At 53.8% G+C, this 17,772-nt stretch overlaps 1 pseudogene across 1 annotated transcript in view; it reads left to right on the top strand.

The window, feature by feature from the left end:
- Positions 1-2,531: 2,531 nt before the first annotated feature.
- LOC148135164 (uncharacterized) overlaps positions 2,532-17,772 on the top strand; it is a 62,659-nt pseudogene continuing 47,418 nt past the window's right edge. Inside the window, exon 1 of the transcript XR_015755424.1 lies at positions 2,532-4,828. The product of XR_015755424.1 is annotated as an uncharacterized LOC148135164 (transcript). The remainder of the gene's footprint in view (positions 4,829-17,772) is intronic.

The raw sequence follows: 17,772 nt of genomic DNA, 5'->3' as shown, positions 1-17,772 counted from the left end.
TCCCCGGCCCTTAAGCTTATACAATACGTGGACGACCTCCTTTTATCCGGACCTGCGGAGGAGGATGTCCTACTTGGGACTAATGCCCTGTTAAATTACCTAGCTGAGAAGGGGTTAAGAGTGAGTCAGAAGAAGCTCCAATATGTCGAGAAAGAGGTTAAGTACCTGGGACACTTGATAAGCCAGGGACAGAAACGAATAAGTCCGGAAAGAGTGCGGGCAATAATCGAACTAGGCCTCCCAACGACCAAGAGGGAGTTGTAGAAGTTCTTGGGACTCTTAGGCTATTGTCGGTTATCGATAGACGACTATGCCCCCCTTACTAAAGACTTGTACCTAAAACTCATTGAGGAGGCACCCAACAGAATAAAATGGGAGGAGGAGGAGAAAAAGTTAATTGGAATTCTAAAAGAAAAATTGATGACCGCACCTGTTTTAAGCTTGCCGGATTTTAGTAAGACATTTCGTCACTTTGTGAACTCCAGAAAGGGAACCGCTCTTGGAGTATTGACCCAGGATTGGGGGGGGAGAAAGGAAGCCCGTGGCTTTCCTGTCAAAAATTCTGGATCCAGTCTCCGAGGGTGGCCGGAGTGTGTCCAAGCAGTGGCAGCCACGGCAAAGCTGGTAGAGGAAAGTAGGAAGTTGACTTTCGGGGCCCCCTTGACAGTCACTACTCCCCACCAGGTTAGAACTATCCTGAATCAGAAGGCCGGGAGGTGGCTGACTGACTCGAGAATTCTGAAATATGAAGCCATATTGTTAGACCGAGAAGACCTCCGAATAGAAGTCGGGGGCTGCCAGAATGCGGCGGACTTTCTTTGGAAAGAGGAAGGGGAGGAGGAACTGGAACAGTGCTGTTCAGACATAATAGAGTACCAGAGTAAAGTGAGGGAAGATCTGAGGGATATCCCCTTACATGCAGGAAGGCGGTGGTACATTGACGGGTCCACTCGAGTGATAGATGGGAAGAGACACAACGGTTATGCAGTCATTAGTGAGACTGGTTGGGAATTAGTGGAAAGTGGACGGCTACCGAATGCCTGGTCCGCACAAACGTGCGAATTGTCCGCCTTGCACCGGGCTCTGAGGAATTTAAAGGGAATAGCCGGGACAATCTACACTGACTCTAAGTATGCCTTTGGGGTAGTACACACCTTTGGGAAGATCTGGAAGAAAAGGGGAATGATAAATAGTAGAGGAAAGGAGTTGGTCCACGAGGAACTAGTAGCCATGATCTTGGAGGATTTGTTGTTTCCACAAGAGATTGCTGTAGTACATGTGAAAGGGCACCAGAAAGACGATAAAATAGAGACCCTGGGGAATCAATTGGCAGATGAACAGGCAAAATTGGCCGGGATGGGGAAGGAAGTAATAAACTGCCTGGTAAGGATTCCCCAGATATCTGAAATTACCGAAGTGCCCACGTTTACTGACAAAGAAGAAACTCTTCTTGCGTCTCTGGGGGGTACAAAGGATAGAGAAGGGAAGTGGACCTTACCCGATGGCCGCCAGCTACTAAATCGACCGTTGACGCGGGACATTATTGCCCGTCTACACCAAGGGGGTCACTGGAGCGCCCAGGCACTGTGTGATGCCTTCCTGCGCCGATTTGCTCACCCTGGTCTGTACACGGTAGCCAAGCAGGTCACAGGAGATTGCATAACATGTCGAAAGATTAACAAAAGGGGGCTGCGGCAGCATGCAAGACAAGGGGGTAGGAGTCCGGCCTATAGGCCGTTTGGGTATGTCCAGGTAGATTACACTGAGCTCCCCCCCCCATAGGTCGCCTGAAGTATCTATTAGTAATATTAGATCACCTGACAGGATGGGTGGAAGCTTTCCCCACTGCCACGGCAACGGCAACTCAGGTTAGCAAAATTCTACTCGAACAAATAATCCCACGATTTGGGCTACCCCGCGCTATTGACTCTGACCAGGGGAGCCACTTCACCTCGACCGTCCTCCAGAATGTAGTGCAAGCAATGGGGATTGACTGGGATTTGCACACCCCCTGGCATCCCCCCTCCTCGGGCAAGGTCGAAAGAATGAACCAGACCATCAAAAAGCAGCTAACCAAACTCACTAGTGAAATCGGCCTGCCTTGGACCAAATGCCTACCCCTTGCCCTATTGCAAATTCGCACCCAGCCAAGGCGGGATTTGGGCGTCTCCCCTTTCGAAATACTGTTTGGCCTCCCGTTCCATGGGCCGAAGGGGGAACCTCCTGTATTCGAGTCTCGGGATATGTTTGTTCAAAAATATGTGGTGGGTCTGGGGTCTGCTCTATCTCGTTTACGCCAACAGGGAATTTTGGCACAGACGCCGCCCCTCGAGTTTGCGGTGCACACCGTCAAGCCGGGTCAGTGGGTCCTGATTAAAAGCTGGAAGCAACGTACCCTCGAACCAACTTGGGACGGTCCCTTCCTGGTACTTTTGACGACCGAAACGGCTGTCCGTACGGCCGAAAAGGGCTGGACACATTACACTCGAGTCAAGGGACCAGTGCCACAACCGACGGAGAATGAACGAACCTCTCTGACAAAGGCATCTAAGGAACAGAGACCCTGAGAACAAATTAATCGGACATTGGCGAGTCTAAAGGAACTGTGCCCTCTGGTTACAGGTGTCGCGACAAAATGTGGTCAATCGTGTTGTTAACTTGCTATGCCATTATCCTTGGGCTGGGTCATAGTGTGCGTGTTACCCAATTTGGCCTCCGAAAAAAAACAAGTAGAGGACCGTCAGTGGTTCTCCATTTCCGTGCTTGCCAACAAGCCAACACACACATTTAGCTTAGACCTATGTGGGTTGGTGCACTGTAGGACTAAAAATGAACTGAATCAAACTAAGCGGAACCTAGAGAGAGAAAGGGGATTCCAGGGTCAGACGTTAGTATTACAATTGCATGGTAGGGAAGGCATACATAGGCCTCCAGCCCCCGGGGTCCAGGCTATGGTGTCAGTTGTCCGTGATCCCATCACCCCTGGACAGGGTTGTGGGCAGAATCAGTGCAATCCGCTCTATCTGACCATAAAAAACTTGGGAAACAACGGGGCGAGCCTTAATGGAACAATACTGGGTATTAGAGTTGGGGGCCAGGCAGGACAGGAGGGAGTGCAGCTGTGCTGCACGTATATCACGGTCATTGAAGCTGAGTCTGGGGGCTCATCCGCCACCGATGAGCAGGAAAAGATTAGAATAATTGAGGTGACGGATTTGGAAAAAACCTTTGAAATAGATACGGGATACGGGGAGGCGAATGCCTGGATGGAATGGGTCAAATATACTGTGAGGAGCATGACAAAGAGTGATTGCTTCGCATGCACGAGTGCCCGCCCTAACCCTCAGGTGGTCCCATTCCCGCTGGGATGGGAGAAACACCCACGAGCCTTGTACTGCATGATAAGGCTGTACCAGGACCGAGAGGCCTGGAACGACTCCATTTGTCGACCCTTGAGTTTGAAGTTTCCCCCCGTCAGGTCTGAGGGGGCGCCCCGCCCGCCATCATTCTCAGGGGTAACGGGTACGCACCAGGCCTGCGTCTCTCGGACGGGACTACAGTGGGACAACGATGTGGGGACATTTGACAAGTGCAGCGGATCAATTCGGCTGGTCAATGAAACTACCGGGGGCGGGAATTACTCCCACATTCATGTGCCTAGGGCAGTCCTCTGGTGGTACTGTGGTGGGAGGGTTCTGCGACCGACCCTGCCCCGAAAATGGACGGGCACTTGTGCAATCGTTCAATTGGCCATCCCATTCACCCTGGCATTCGAAAAACAAGAGCAACCCCGTTCCAGTGGAAGAACTGAGAGAGCTTTGGAGACCTCTTTCGATGATAACATATATTTAGATGCCATAGGGGTCCCCAGGGGTGTTCCTGACGAATACAAGGCTAGGAACCAAATAGCGGCGGGTTTTGAGTCGTCACTGTTCTGGTGGGTGACTATCAATAAGAACGTGGATTGGATTAATTATATTTACTACAATCAGCAGAGGTTCATTAATTATACCCGGGATGCAGTGAAAGGAATAGCAGAACAACTGGACGCCACTAGTAGGATGGCGCGGGAAAATAGGTTGGCCTTAGACATGATGTTGGCAGAGAAGGGGGGTGTTTGTGTCATGATAGGCACTCAGTGCTGCACTTTCATCCCCAACAACACAGCCCCTGATGGGTCCATCACCCGCGCCCTGGATTGACTCACCACATTGGTGGACGAACTGGCCGAAAACTCGGGCATCGACTCTGGCCTCACGGACTGGTTGGAAGCCTGGTTCGGTAAATGGACGGGGGTAGTCGTTCCCTTTCTTGTCTCATGTATAGTGGTGGCAGGGGTACTCACTGCCCTTGGGTGTTGTGTTATTCTCTGCGTCCGGGGATTAACTCAACGACTGATCGAAACCGCCCTTATTAAGAGGGATGTTCCCTATGGGCAGGTTGAACGAATGAATCTCGAGATGGAACAACGCGAATCCCTCTTGGGCGGGGGTAGTATTAGAGACGGGCAGTTTGATGAACAAGCTCGGGAGTTATTAAACGCCCTGGAGAAGAAACTTATGGTTTAAAAATTACAGGCCGTAAGAAAAGACACGGGGGATTTGTAGGGGGTAGTGTAATTTTTAAACGGTTAGCTGCATTTTAATCTTTTCTACCTTATAGTAAACACAAGCAGACACTCGAAACTGTTGCCGGACCTCCCCCATGTTTTTATGAATGAAACAATTGTAACAGCTTTCCTCGATAGCTGAGAGACCGCCCTTAACCTCAGTTGTACAACATCATCCATATAAGGAAAGAACGGGGAGCTCGAACACTGATTGGCCAAGTGAGTAACAAAATAATCGCAGGCACCAGAACCCAAATAAGGAAAACAGTGGGGAACCCTAGCACTCATTGGTCAAGACAGCAGTAGGAGACCCAGCCCACATATACGTGTATATAATGTGTGGAGATTATTATGCATGCGTGTGTACCTACGTGAAACTGCACCCGACTTTGCAAAGTTGAATGAAAACGTTTTGGACAGACTCCTCCGTGTCTTTGTTCCTGGGCATGGAAATAAAAGTGCCGGAGATGGGGCCGGACAGCCGCATATCTCGCTTACTGTTGGGTGTCAGGCTGGGCGTGGTGTTTGTTCAGAGAGGGCGGTCAGGCTGAGGTCGTTGTGTGAATGACAGTGAGGGTCAGGCTGGGAGTATTGTGTGGACGGCGGTGAGGGATAGGCTGGTGACGGAGTTGGACGGCAGTGAGGGATAGGCTGGTGGCGGTGTGTGGATGGCAATGAGGGTTAGGCTGGCGGCGGTGTGTAGACGGCGGTGAGGATAAGGCTAGGGGCGATGTGTGGGCGGCGGTGAGGATCAGGCTTGTGGAAGCGTTGGACGGCGGTGGGGGTCAGGCTGGAGCAGTTGGCGGACAGCGGTGGGGTCAGGCTTAGGGTGGTTGGTGGATGGTGGTGAGGGTCAGGCTGGGGGCGGTGTGTAGATGGCGGTGAGGGTCAGGCTGGGGGCGGTGTGTGGACGGCGGTGAGGGTCAGACTCAGGACAGTGTTGATCAGTGGTGATGGTCAGGTTGGTGGCGGAGTGTGCACGGCGGTGAGGGTCAGGCTGGGGCGTAGCTGGCTGGCGGTGAGAGTCAGGCTGTGGACAGTGTGTGGACGGCAGTGAGGGTCAGGCTGGGGGTGGTGTGTGAACGTCTGTGAGGATAAGGCTAGGTTCGGTGTGTGGGCGGCAGTGAGCGTCAGGCTAGAGCAGTATTGGACAGCAGTGAGGGTCAGGCTTGTGGCAGTGTTGGACAGTGGTGGGGGTCAGGCCGGGGGCGGTTGTTTGACAGCGGTGAGGGTCAGGCTGGGGGCGGTTGTTGGACGGCGGTGAGGGTAAGGCTGGGGCAGTGTGGGACGGCGGTGAGAATCAGGTTGGGGACGGTTTGTGGATGGCAGTGAGGGACAGGCTGGTGGCGGCGTGTGGACGGCGGTGAGTGGCAGGCTGGGTGCGGTGTGTGGACGGCAGTGAGGGTCAGGATGGTGGCGGTCAGGGACGGCGGTGAGGTTCAGGTTGGGAACGGTTTGTGGACGGTAGTGAGGGTCAGGCTGAGGGCAGCATGTGGCCGACTGTGAGGGATAGGCTTGGGAGGGTGTGTTCGACCTCGATGAGGATCAGGCTGGGGAGTGTGTGGCTGGTGGTGAGGGTCAGGAGTGGTCATTGTTGGACGGCAGTGAGGGTCAGGTTGGAGATGGTGTGTGGGTGGCGGTGAGGGTCAAGCTGGGGGCGGTGTAAGGGCGGTGGTGAGGGTCAGGCTCGGGGCTTTGTGTGTGGACAGCAGTGAGGATAAGACTAGGGGTGGTGTGTGGGCGGCGGTGAGGGTCAGGCTTGTGGCGGTGTTGGACGGTGGTGAGGGTCAAACTGGGGGCGGTTGGTGGACAGCGGTGGGGTCAGGCGGGGGATGTTTGGTGGACGGTGGTGTGGTTCAGGTTGGGAACGGTTTTTGATCGGCAGTGAGGGTCAGGCTGGGGGCAGCGTGTGGGACAGGCTTGGGATGGTGTTGGACGGTGGTGAGGGTGAGGCTGGGGGTGGTATGCCGATGGCAGTAGGGACAGGCTGGGGACTGTGTGTGGATGAGGTGAGGGTCAGGCTGGGGGTGGAGTGTGAACGGCTGTGAGGATAAGGCTAGGGCCGGTGTTTGGGCGGCAGTGAGGGTCAGGCTGGGGCATTATTGGACAGTGGTGAGGTTCAGGCTGGGGCATTATTGAACGGTGGTGAGGTTCAAGCTGGGGCATTATTGGACGGCAGTGTGGGTCAGGCTGGGGCGTTATTGGACGGCAGTGAGGATCAGGCGTTGGGTGGTTGGTTGACGGCGGAGAGGGACAGTCTGGAGACGGTGTGTGGGCAGTAGTGAGGGTCAGCTTTGGGGTGGTGTGTGGACGGCAGTAAGGGTCAGGTTGGTGCCGGTGTGTGGACGGTAGTGAGGGTCATTCTGTGGGCGGTGTATGGGTGGTGGTGAGGGTCAGGCTGGGGTGGTGTGTGGACGGTGGAGAGCGTCAGGCTGGGGGCAGTGTGTAGATGGCGGTGAGGGTCAGTCTGGGTGCGGTGTGTGGATGGCGGGGGGGTTCAGGCTGGGGGCAATGTGTGGGTGGCGGTGAGGGTCAGGCTATGGGCGGTGTGTGGATGGTGGTGAGGGAGAGGCTGCTGACGGTGTTGGACGGCGGTGAGGGACAGGCTGGTGGCAGTGTGTTGACGGTAGTGAGGGTCAGGCTGGGGCGGTGCTGGACGGCTGTGAGATTCAGCCTGGGGACGGTGTGTTGACAGCAGTGAGGGTCAGGCTGGGGGTGGTGTGCGGAAGGCATTGAGGGACAGGCAGGGTGCAGTGTGTGGGCGGCAGTGAGGGTTAGGCTGGGTGCAGTGTGTGGATGGCAGTAAGGGTCAGGCAGGGTACGGTGTGTGGACAGCGGTGAGCTTCAGGCTTTGGTCAGTGTTGGACGACATTGAGCATCGGGCTCGGGGCGGTGTGTGAGCGGTGATGAGTGTCTTCCCTGGGGCGTTGAGTGTTCTTGGTGAGGGTCATGCTGTGGGTGGTGCGTGGACGGCAGTGCGGATAAAGCTAGAAGCGTTGTGTGGGCGGTGGTGCGGGTCAGGCTTGTGGCAGTGTTGGATGGTGGTGGTGTCAGGCTGGGGACGGTTGGTGGACAGTGGTGAGGGTCAGGCTGGGGTCACCGTTTACACGGCAGTGAAGGTCAGGCTGGGGTGGTGTGTAAACGGTGTTGAATGTCAGGCTGGGAACAGTGTCTGGACGGTGGTGAGCTTCACGCTGGGGCTGTTGTGTGGACTGCGGTGAGGGTCAGGCTGGGGGTGGTGTTGGGTGGCGGTGGGTATCAGGCTGGGTGCGGTGTGTGGACGGCGGTCGGGTTCAGGCTGGGGGTAGTGTGTGGGCGGCAGTGAGTTTCAGGCTGGGGGCGATGTTGAGTAGTGTTGGATGTGAGGCAGGTGGTGGTGTGTTATTGGAGGGGACCGTCAGGCTGTGGTCGATGCGTGAATGACGGTGGGGGGTCAGGCTTGTGACGGTGTGTGGGTGGCGTTGAGGGTCAGGCTGGGGGTGGTGTGTGGACAGTGGTGAGGGACAGGATGGTGATGGTGTTGGATGGTAGTGAGGGTCAGGCTGGTGGCCGTGTGTTGACGGCAGTGAGGGTCAGGCTCGGGCAGTATGCAGATGACTGTGAGGGACAGGCTGGGGGCAGCGTGTGGACAGCAGTCAGGGTCAGGCAGGGTGCGGTGTGTGGAGGGCAGTGAGGGTCAGACTCGGGGCAGCGTGTGGAAGGCAGTGAGGGTCAGACTGGGGGCGGTGTGCGGATGGCAGTGAGGGACAGGGTCGGGGCAGCGTGGGGACGGCAGTGAGGGTCAGGCTGGGGGCGGTGTTTCGGCGGCGGTGAGGGACAGGCTGGGGGCGGCGTATGGGCAGTGGTGAGGGTCTGGCTGGGGTCAGTGTTGGACGGCAGTGAGCGTCAGGCTGGGGGCGGCGTGTGGGCGGTGGTGAAGGTCTGGCTCGGGGCGTTGTGTATTCTCAGTGAGGATCATGCTGTGGATAGTGTGTGGGGCCACAGCATGAGGATAATGCTAGGGGCGGTGTGGGCGGCCGTGTGGGTCAGGCTTGTGGCAGTGCTGGACAACGGTGGTGTCAGGCAGGGGGCGGTTGGTGGACAGTGGTGAGGGGCAGACTGGGGTCGGCGTATACACGGGAGTGAAGGTCAGGCTGGGGGTGGTGTGTAGATGGCGTTGAGGGTCAGACTGGGGGCGGTGTGTGAACGGCATTGATTGTCAGGCTGGGAACGGTGTCTGGATATTGGTGAGGATCATCCTGGGGGCGGTGTGTGGACTGCGGTGAGTGTCGGGCTGGGGGTAGTGTGTGGATGGCCGTGAGGTTCAGGCTAGAGGTGGAGTTGGGTAGTGGTGGGTGTCAGGTTGGTGGCGGTGTGGTGTGACGGTGGGTGTCAGGCAGGGGTTGGTGTGTGTTCGGAGGAGAGGATCAGGCTGGTGTTGGCGTGTGAACGACAGTCGGGGTCAGGCTGCAGGCGGTGAGTGGATGGTAGTGAGGGTCAGGCTGGGGACGGTGTGTGTACGATGGTGCGGGTCAGGCTTGGGGCGGCGTGTGGACGGTGGTGAGGTTCAGGCTGGGGCCGGTGTGTGGATGGTGATTAAGGTCAGGCTGGGGGTGATGTGTGGACAGCAGTGGGGATCAGGTTTCATGCAGAGAGTGGATAGCGGTGGTCGTCAGGCTGGGGGTAGTGTGTGGATCGTGGTGAGGTTCAGTCTGGGGCGGCGTTTGGATGGCCGTGCAGGTCAGGCTGGGGGAGGTGTGTGTACGATGGTGGGGGTCAGGCTGGGCGCGGCGTGTGGATGTTAGTGAGGGTCAGGCTGGGGTTGATGTGTGTATGATGGTGCGGGTCAGGCTGGGGGCGGCGTGTGGACGGTGGTGAGGTTCAGGCTGGGGGCGGCGTGTGGGCGGTGGTGAGGTTCAGGCTGGGGGCGGTGTGTGGATGGTGGTGAGGGTCAGGCTGGGGGCGGTGTGTGGACAGCAGTGAGGGTCAGCCTGGGGGTGGTGTGTGGACGGCGGTGAGGGTCAGGTTGCGGGCGGTGTGTGGATGGTGGTGAAGTTCAGGCTGGGGGCAGTGTGTGGACGGTGGTGAGGGTCAGGCTGGGGGCGGTTGGTGGAGAGTGGTGAGGGTCAGGCTGGGGGTGGTGCATTGATGTCGGTGAGGGTTAGGCTAGGGGCGGTGTGTGGATGGTGGTGAGGGTCAGGCTGGGGGTGGAGAGTGGACAGCGGTGGGGATCAGGTTTGGTGCAGAGAGTGGACGGCAGTGGTGGTCAGGCTGGGGGTAGTGTGTGGATGGTGGTGAGGTTCAGGCTGGGGGCGGTGTTGGATGGCGGTGAGGGTCAATTTGGGGTCAGTGTGTGGGAGGTGGTGAGGGTCAGGCTGGGGGCGGTGTGTTCGGCGTCAATATGGGTAAGCCTGGGGATGGTGTGTGAGCGATGTTGAGCATCCGGCTGGGGTCAGTGTGTGGGTGGTGATGAGGGTCAGGCTGGTGGTGGTGTGTGGACGGTGGTGAGTGTCAGGCTCGGGATGGTGTGTGGATGGTGGAGAATGCTAGGCTGGAGGCGGTGTGTAGACAGCGGTGAGGGTGAGACTGGGTGCGGTGTGTGGACGGCAGTGGGTTTCAGGCCATGGGCAGTGTGCGGGTGGCAATGAGGGTCATGCTGGAGACGGTGTGTGGGTGGCGGTGAGGGTCAGGCTGGTGGCGGTGTGTAGACGGTGGTGAGGGTCAGGCTAGGAGCGGAGTATGGGCGGTGTGGGTCAGGCTGTGGCAGTGTTGTACGGCGGTGGGGGTCAGGCTGGCGGCGGTTGGTGGACAGCGGTGGAGTCAGGCTGGGGGGGTTGGTGGACGGTAGTGTGGGTCAGGCTGGAGCGGTGCGGGATGGCGGTGTGGGACAGGCTGGTGGTGGTGTGTGGATGGCAGTGAGAGTCAGCTTGGGGACGGTTTGTGGATGGTTGTGAGGGTCAGGCTGAGAGCGGTGTGTGGAGGGAAGTGAGGGTCAGGTTGGGGACGGTTTGTGGATGGTTGTGAGGGTCAGGCTGGGAGCGGTGTGCAGATGGCAGTGAGGGTCAGGCTGGGAGCGGTGTGTGGACGGCGGTGAGGGTCAGGTTGGGGACGGTTTGTGGATGGTTGTGAGGGTCAGGCTGGGAGTGGTGTGCAGATGGCAGTGAGGGTCAGGCTGGGAGCGGTGTGTGGACGGCAGTGAAGGTCAGACAGGCGCCGGTGTGTGGCCGGCGCTGACACACTGTGACACTCTCTGACAGACTGTGGCACACTCTGACCCGCTCTCAGACACACTGTAACACTCTCTTAGACACACTGTGACACTCTCTGTCTCGCTCTGACACTCTGAGACACACTGTGACACTCTGAGACTCTCTGAGACTTTGAGACACGCTGTGACATTCGCAGACCCTCACTGACGCTCTCTGAGACACAATGTGACACTTTCTGACAGACTGTGACAGACTGTGGCACTCCCTGACACACTGTAACACTCTCTGATCGACTGTGACACACTCTGACACATGGTGAAATTCTCTGTGACAATGTAACACTCTTTAAGACACACTGTGACACTTTCTGACTATCTCTGAGTCCCACTATGATTCTCTCTAAGGCGATGACACACAATGACATTCTCTGACTTTCTCTGACAATCTCTGAGGCATATTGTGACACTCTGACGCTCTCTGACACTCTCTTAGACACACAGTGACACTCTCTGACTCTATGAGACACACTGTGACACAATATGACACTCTCTGACAGTCTCTGAGAAAGATTGTGACACTTTCTGACTCTTTCTGTCACTCTCTGAGAAACACTGTAACACTCTCTGACAGACTGTGACCCTCTCTGAAACAAACACTGACCCTCTCTGAGACACAGTATGATTCATTGTGACTCTCTGACACACTCTGAAATACACTGTAACCTTCTCTTACAGACTGTGACACACTGTTACACTCGCTGATACACAGTGTGAGACTCTCTGTGACACACAGTGGCACTCTCTGACCCTCTCAGAGAGACTGTGACACACTATGACACTCTCTTAGACACACTGTGACGCTCTCTGATTATCTCTGACACTTTGAGACACACTGTGAGACTATGTGATTCTCTCTGACACTCTGAGACACACTGTGACACTCTCTGACTCTCTCTGACTATCTCTGAGTCACACTATGATCCTCTCTAACATTCTCTGTCTTTCTCTGACACCCTCTGAGGCAAACTGTGACATTCCCTGACAGACTGTGACACACTGTGACGCACTCTGACTCTCTCTGAGACAGACTGTGATTCTCTCTGACGCTCTCTGACCCTCTCGTAGACACACGGTGACACTCTCTGACTCTCTCTGAAACACACTGTGACACTCACTGACAGACTGTGATACACTGTGACACTCTCTGACACTCTCTTAGGCACAAGGTGACATTCTCTGACTCTCTCTGACACTCTGAGACACATTGTGACACTCTCTGACAGACTGTGACAATCTCTGACACACCGTGACATATTCCTAGATACTGTGATGCTCTCTGTGACACTGTGACACGTTCCGTCTCTCTCTGATTCGCTGAGACACACTTCGACACTCTCTGACACACTGTGACACTGACTGACTGTGACACTCCCTGACACATGTTGACATTCTCTGAGACATTGTGACACTCGCTGAGACACACTGCGACACTTGCTGACTCTCTCTGACTCTCTGGGACACACTGTGTCACTCTAAGACGCACTGTAACACTCTCTAACAGACTGTGACACACTGTGACACTCTCTGTCTCTCACTGAGACCCTGAGACACACTGTGACTCTCTCTGACTCTCTCTCTGACACTCTACGAAACACAATGTGACACTCTCTGACAGACTGTGACACTCCCTGACACACTGTAACACTCACCGACCGAGTGTGATGCACTCCGACACTCACTGAGACACAAGGTGACACTGTCTGACTCTCTCTGAAACACACTGTGACACTCCCTGACAGATTGTCACACTTTCTGACTCTCCCTGAAACTCTGAGACACACTGTGACACTCTGACTCCCTCTGAAACTCTCTGTGGCACTCTCTGACACACGCTAAGATACACTGTGACACTCTCTGGCACTTTCTCAAACACACTGCGACTCTCTCTGATCCTATCTGACACTCTCCGAGACAGACAGTGACACTTTCTGACTCCCTCCGAGACACTGTGACACTCTCTGACACTCTCTGAAACTGTCTATGGCACTCTCTAACACGCTGAGATACACTGTGACACTCTCTGACTCTCTGAAACTCTCTGTGACACTCTCTGACACACTGTGTCACTCTCTGACACTCTCTGAAACGGTCTATGGCACTCTCTAACACGCTGAGACACACTGTGACACTCTGACACTCTCCAACACACTGTGACTCTGTCTGACTCTCTGAGGCACACTGTGACACTCACCGAGAGACACTGTGACACGCTTTTGACTCTCTCTGAGGCGCACTGTGACACTCTCTGAAAGACTGTGATACACTGAAACACACTGTGACACTCTCTGCTTCTCTCTGAGGCACACTGTGACACTCTCTGACAGTCTGCGATACACTGAAACACTCTCTGAGAGACTGTGACAGACTGTGACGCTCTCTGAGACACACTTTGACACTCTCTGACACTCTCTGAAACACACTGTGACACTCTCTGACAGAGTGTGACACAATGAGACACTCTCTGACACTCTCTGAAACACACTGTGACATTCTCTGACACAGGCAGAAACTGACTGTGACAATCTCTGACACAGTCAGAGACACGCTGTGACACTCTGTCGGACTGTGACACACTGAAACACTCTCTGAGAGACTGTGAGAGATTGTGACACACTCTGAGACACAATATGACACTCTCTGCCACTCTCAGAAACACACTATGACACTCTCTGACACAGGCAGAGACACACTGTGACACTCTTTGACAGACTGTGAAACAATGTGACACTCTCTGAAACACACTGTGACACTCTCTGACACAGGTAGAGACACACTGTGACACTCTTTGACAGACTGTAACACAATGTGACACTCTCTGAGACTCTCTGAAACACACTAGGAAACTCTCTGACACTCTCTGTGACATACTGTGACACTTTCTAGCACATCTGAAACACTCTGTGACACTCTCTGACAGACAGAGACACACTGTGACACTCTCTGAGACAGACTGCGACACTTGCTGACTCTCCCTGACTCTCTGAGACACACTGTGACACGTTCTGAGACACACTGTGACACTCTCAGACTCTCTCTGAGACAGACTGTGACACTGTCTGACGGACTGTGACACACTGAAGCACTATCTGACTCTTTCTGGAACTCTGAGACATACTGTGATACTCTCTGACTCTCTCTGAAACACACTGTGGCACTCTCTGACACTGTCTGAGACACACTGTGACACTCTGTGACTCTATCTGCCACACTGGAACACACTATGTCACTCTGTGCCCCTCTCTGAGACGCACTGTGACACTCTCTGACAGACTGCGACACTCTCTGGGACACACTGAGACCCTCTCTGACACAATGTGACACTCTATGACAGACGGTGACATTTTCTGAGACACTGTGACACTCTGAGACACACTGTGACATTTTTGGACGCTCTCTCACACTCTCTGAGACACACTGTGTCACTCTCTGACTCTCTCTGTGACACAATGTGACTCTCTGACACACTGAGATACACTGTGACGCTCTCTGACACTCTCTGGCAAACACTTTGACACTCTCTGACAAACTGTGACCCTCTCTGCGCCACATGCTGACAATCCGACACTCTCTGACACTCTCTCAGACACAGTATGACACACTGTGACACTTTCTGATGCTCTCTGACACACTCTGAAATACAATGTAACATTCTCTGACAGACTGTCACAATGTGACACTCTCTGAGACAAACTGTGACACTCTCTGACTCTCTCTCAGACACACTGTGATATTTCTGACAGACTGTGATAGACTGAAACACACTGTGACTCCCTCTGAGGCACACTGTGACACTCTGACAGACTGTGATACACTGAAACACTCTCTGAGACACCCTGTGACACTCTCTGACACTCTCCAACACACTGTGACACTCTCCGAGACACAATGTGACACTCTCTGATACTCTCCAACACACTGTGACACTCTCTGAGACACACTGTGACACTCTCTGAGACAAACAGTGACACACTCTAACTCTCTCTGAGACGCACTGTGACACTCTCTGACAGACTGTGACACACTGAAATACTCTCTGTGAGACTGTGACAGACTGTGACTCTCTCTGAGACACACTGTGGCACTCTCTGACATTCTCTGAAACACACTGTGACACTCACTGACAGATTGTGACACATTGTGACACTCTCTGACACTCTCTGACACAGACTGTGAGACTCTCAGCCACAGGCTGAGACACACAGACACTCTCTGACACTCTCCAACATACTGTGACACTATCTGAGACACACTGTGACACTCTCTGACACTCTCCAACACACAGTGAAACTCTCTGAGCCAAACAGTGACACTCTCTGACACTCTCTGTGACATACTGTGACACTTTCTAGCACATCTGAAACACTCTGTGATACTCTCTGACAAACGGTGACACACTGTGACACTCTCTGACACCGACTGTGACCCTTTCTGACTCTACCTGACTCTCTGAGACACGCTGTGACAGTCACTGAGACACACTGTGACACTCTCTGAGACACACTGTGACACTCTCTGACTCTCTTTGAAAATCTCTGAGACACACTGTGACACTCTCTGACTCTCTCTGAAACACACTGTGACACTCGCTGACTCTCTCTGAAACTCTCTGTGACACTCTCTGACACACGCTGAGACACACTGTGACACTCTCTGGCACTTTCTCCTACTCACTGCGACACTCTCCGATCCTATCTCACACTCTCTGAGACAGACTGAGACACTTTCTGAGACACACTGTGACACTCTCTGACTCTCTCTGAGGCACACTGTGATATTCTCTGACTCTCTCTGAGGCGTACTGTGACACTCTCTGACAGACTGTGACTAACTGAAACCATCTGTGACACTCTCTGACTCTCTCTGAGGCACACGGTGACACTCTATGACACTCTCCAACACACTGTGACACTCTCTGTGACATACTCGGACACATTCTAGCACTCCGTGACACTCTCTGACAGACGGTGACACACCGTGACACTCTCTGACACCGACTGTGACCCTTTCTGACTCTACCTGACTCTCTGAGACACACTGTGACAGTCACTGCAACACACTGTGATACTCTCTGACTCTCTATGAAAATCTCTGAGACACACTGTGACACTCTCTGACTCTCTCTGAAACACACTGTGGCACTCGCTGACAGATTGTGACATTTTATGACTCTCCCTGAATCTCTGAGACACACGGTGACACTCTCTGACTCTCTCTGAAACTCTCTGTGGCACTCTCTGACACTGTCTGAGACACACTGTGACACTCACTGAGACGCACTGTAACACTCTGTGACACTCTGTGACTCTATCTGCCACACTGGAACAACTATGTCACTCTCTTCCCCTCTCTGAGAGGCACTGTGACACACTCTGACACTCTCCAACACACTGTGACACTCTCCAACACACTGTGACACTTTCTGAGAGACTATGACACCTTGTGTCATTCTCTGACAGACTGTGACACACTGTGACGCTCTCTGACACTCTCTGAGAAACACTGTGACACTCTCTCACAGACTGTGACCCTCTCTGAGGCAAATGCTGACACTCTCTGACACTCTCTGAGACACAGTATGACACACTGTGACACTTTCTGACTCTCTCTGACACACTCTGAAATACAATGTAACATTCTCTGACAGACTGTCACAATGTGACACTCTCTGAGGCAAACTGTGACACTCTCTGACAGACGGTGACACCCTGTGACACTCTTTGACACCGACAGTGACCCTTTCTGACTTTACCTGACTCTCTGAGACACACCGTGACACTCACCGAGACACACTGTGACACGCTCTGACTCTCTATGAAAATCTCTTAGACACACACTGTGCCACTCTTTGACAATCTCTCAGACACACTGTAACACTCTCTGACTCTCTCTGACACTTTGAGATGCACTGTGACACTCTCTTATCCTATCTGACAATCCCTGAGACACACTGTGACACTCTCTGACTGTCTGAAACACACTGTGGCACTCGCTGACAGATTGTGACACTTTATGACTCTCCCTGAATCTTTGATACACATGGTGACACTCTCTGACTCTCTGTAAAACTCTCTGTGGCACTCTCTGACTCTGTCTGAGACACACTGTGACACTCGCTGAGACACACTGTGACACTCTGTGACTCTATCTGCCACACTGGAACACTCTATGTCACTCTCTGTCCCTCTCTGAGACACACTGTGACACTCTCTGACACACTGTGACACTTGCTGTTACTCTCTCTGACTCTCTGAGACACTCGGTCACTCTCTGAGACACACTGTGACTTTTTTCGACAATCTCTCACACTCTCTGAGACACCCTATGCCACTCTCTGACTCTCTCTGACACACTGAGATACACTGTGACGCTCTCTGACACTCTCTAAGAAACACTGTGACACTCTCTGACAGACTGTCACCCTCTCTGAGTAAATGCTGACATTCTCTGACACTCTCTGAGACACGGTATGACACACTGTGACACTTTATGACTCTCTCTGACACACTCTGAAATACAATGTAACATTCTCTGACAGACTGCGACACACTGTGACGCTCTCTGACACTCTCTGAGAAACACTGTGACACTCTCTCACAGACTGTGACCCTCTCTGAGCCAAATGCTGACACTCTCTGACACTCTCTGAGACAAAGTATGACACACTGTGACACTTTCTGACTCTCTCTGACACACTCTGAAATACAATGTAACATTCTCTGACAGACTGTGACATTGTGACACTCTCTGAGACAAACTGTGACTCTTTCCGACTCTCTCTGACTCTCTGAGACACACTGTGACATTCTCTCACTCTCTCTGAAACACACTGTTACACTCTCTGAGAGACTGTGACACACTGTGACACTCTCTGAGACACACTTTGACACTCTCTGACAGACTGTGACACACTGAAACA

The sequence above is a fragment of the Chiloscyllium plagiosum genome, unplaced genomic scaffold (genome assembly GCF_037043375.1).
Source record: "Chiloscyllium plagiosum isolate Xiang-an unplaced genomic scaffold, Cpla_swu_hap1 HiC_scaffold_51, whole genome shotgun sequence".
Lineage (NCBI taxonomy): Eukaryota > Metazoa > Chordata > Chondrichthyes > Orectolobiformes > Hemiscylliidae > Chiloscyllium > Chiloscyllium plagiosum.
Note: the sequence above shows the minus strand (reverse complement) of the source record. Positions and strands in the feature narration are given on the sequence as shown.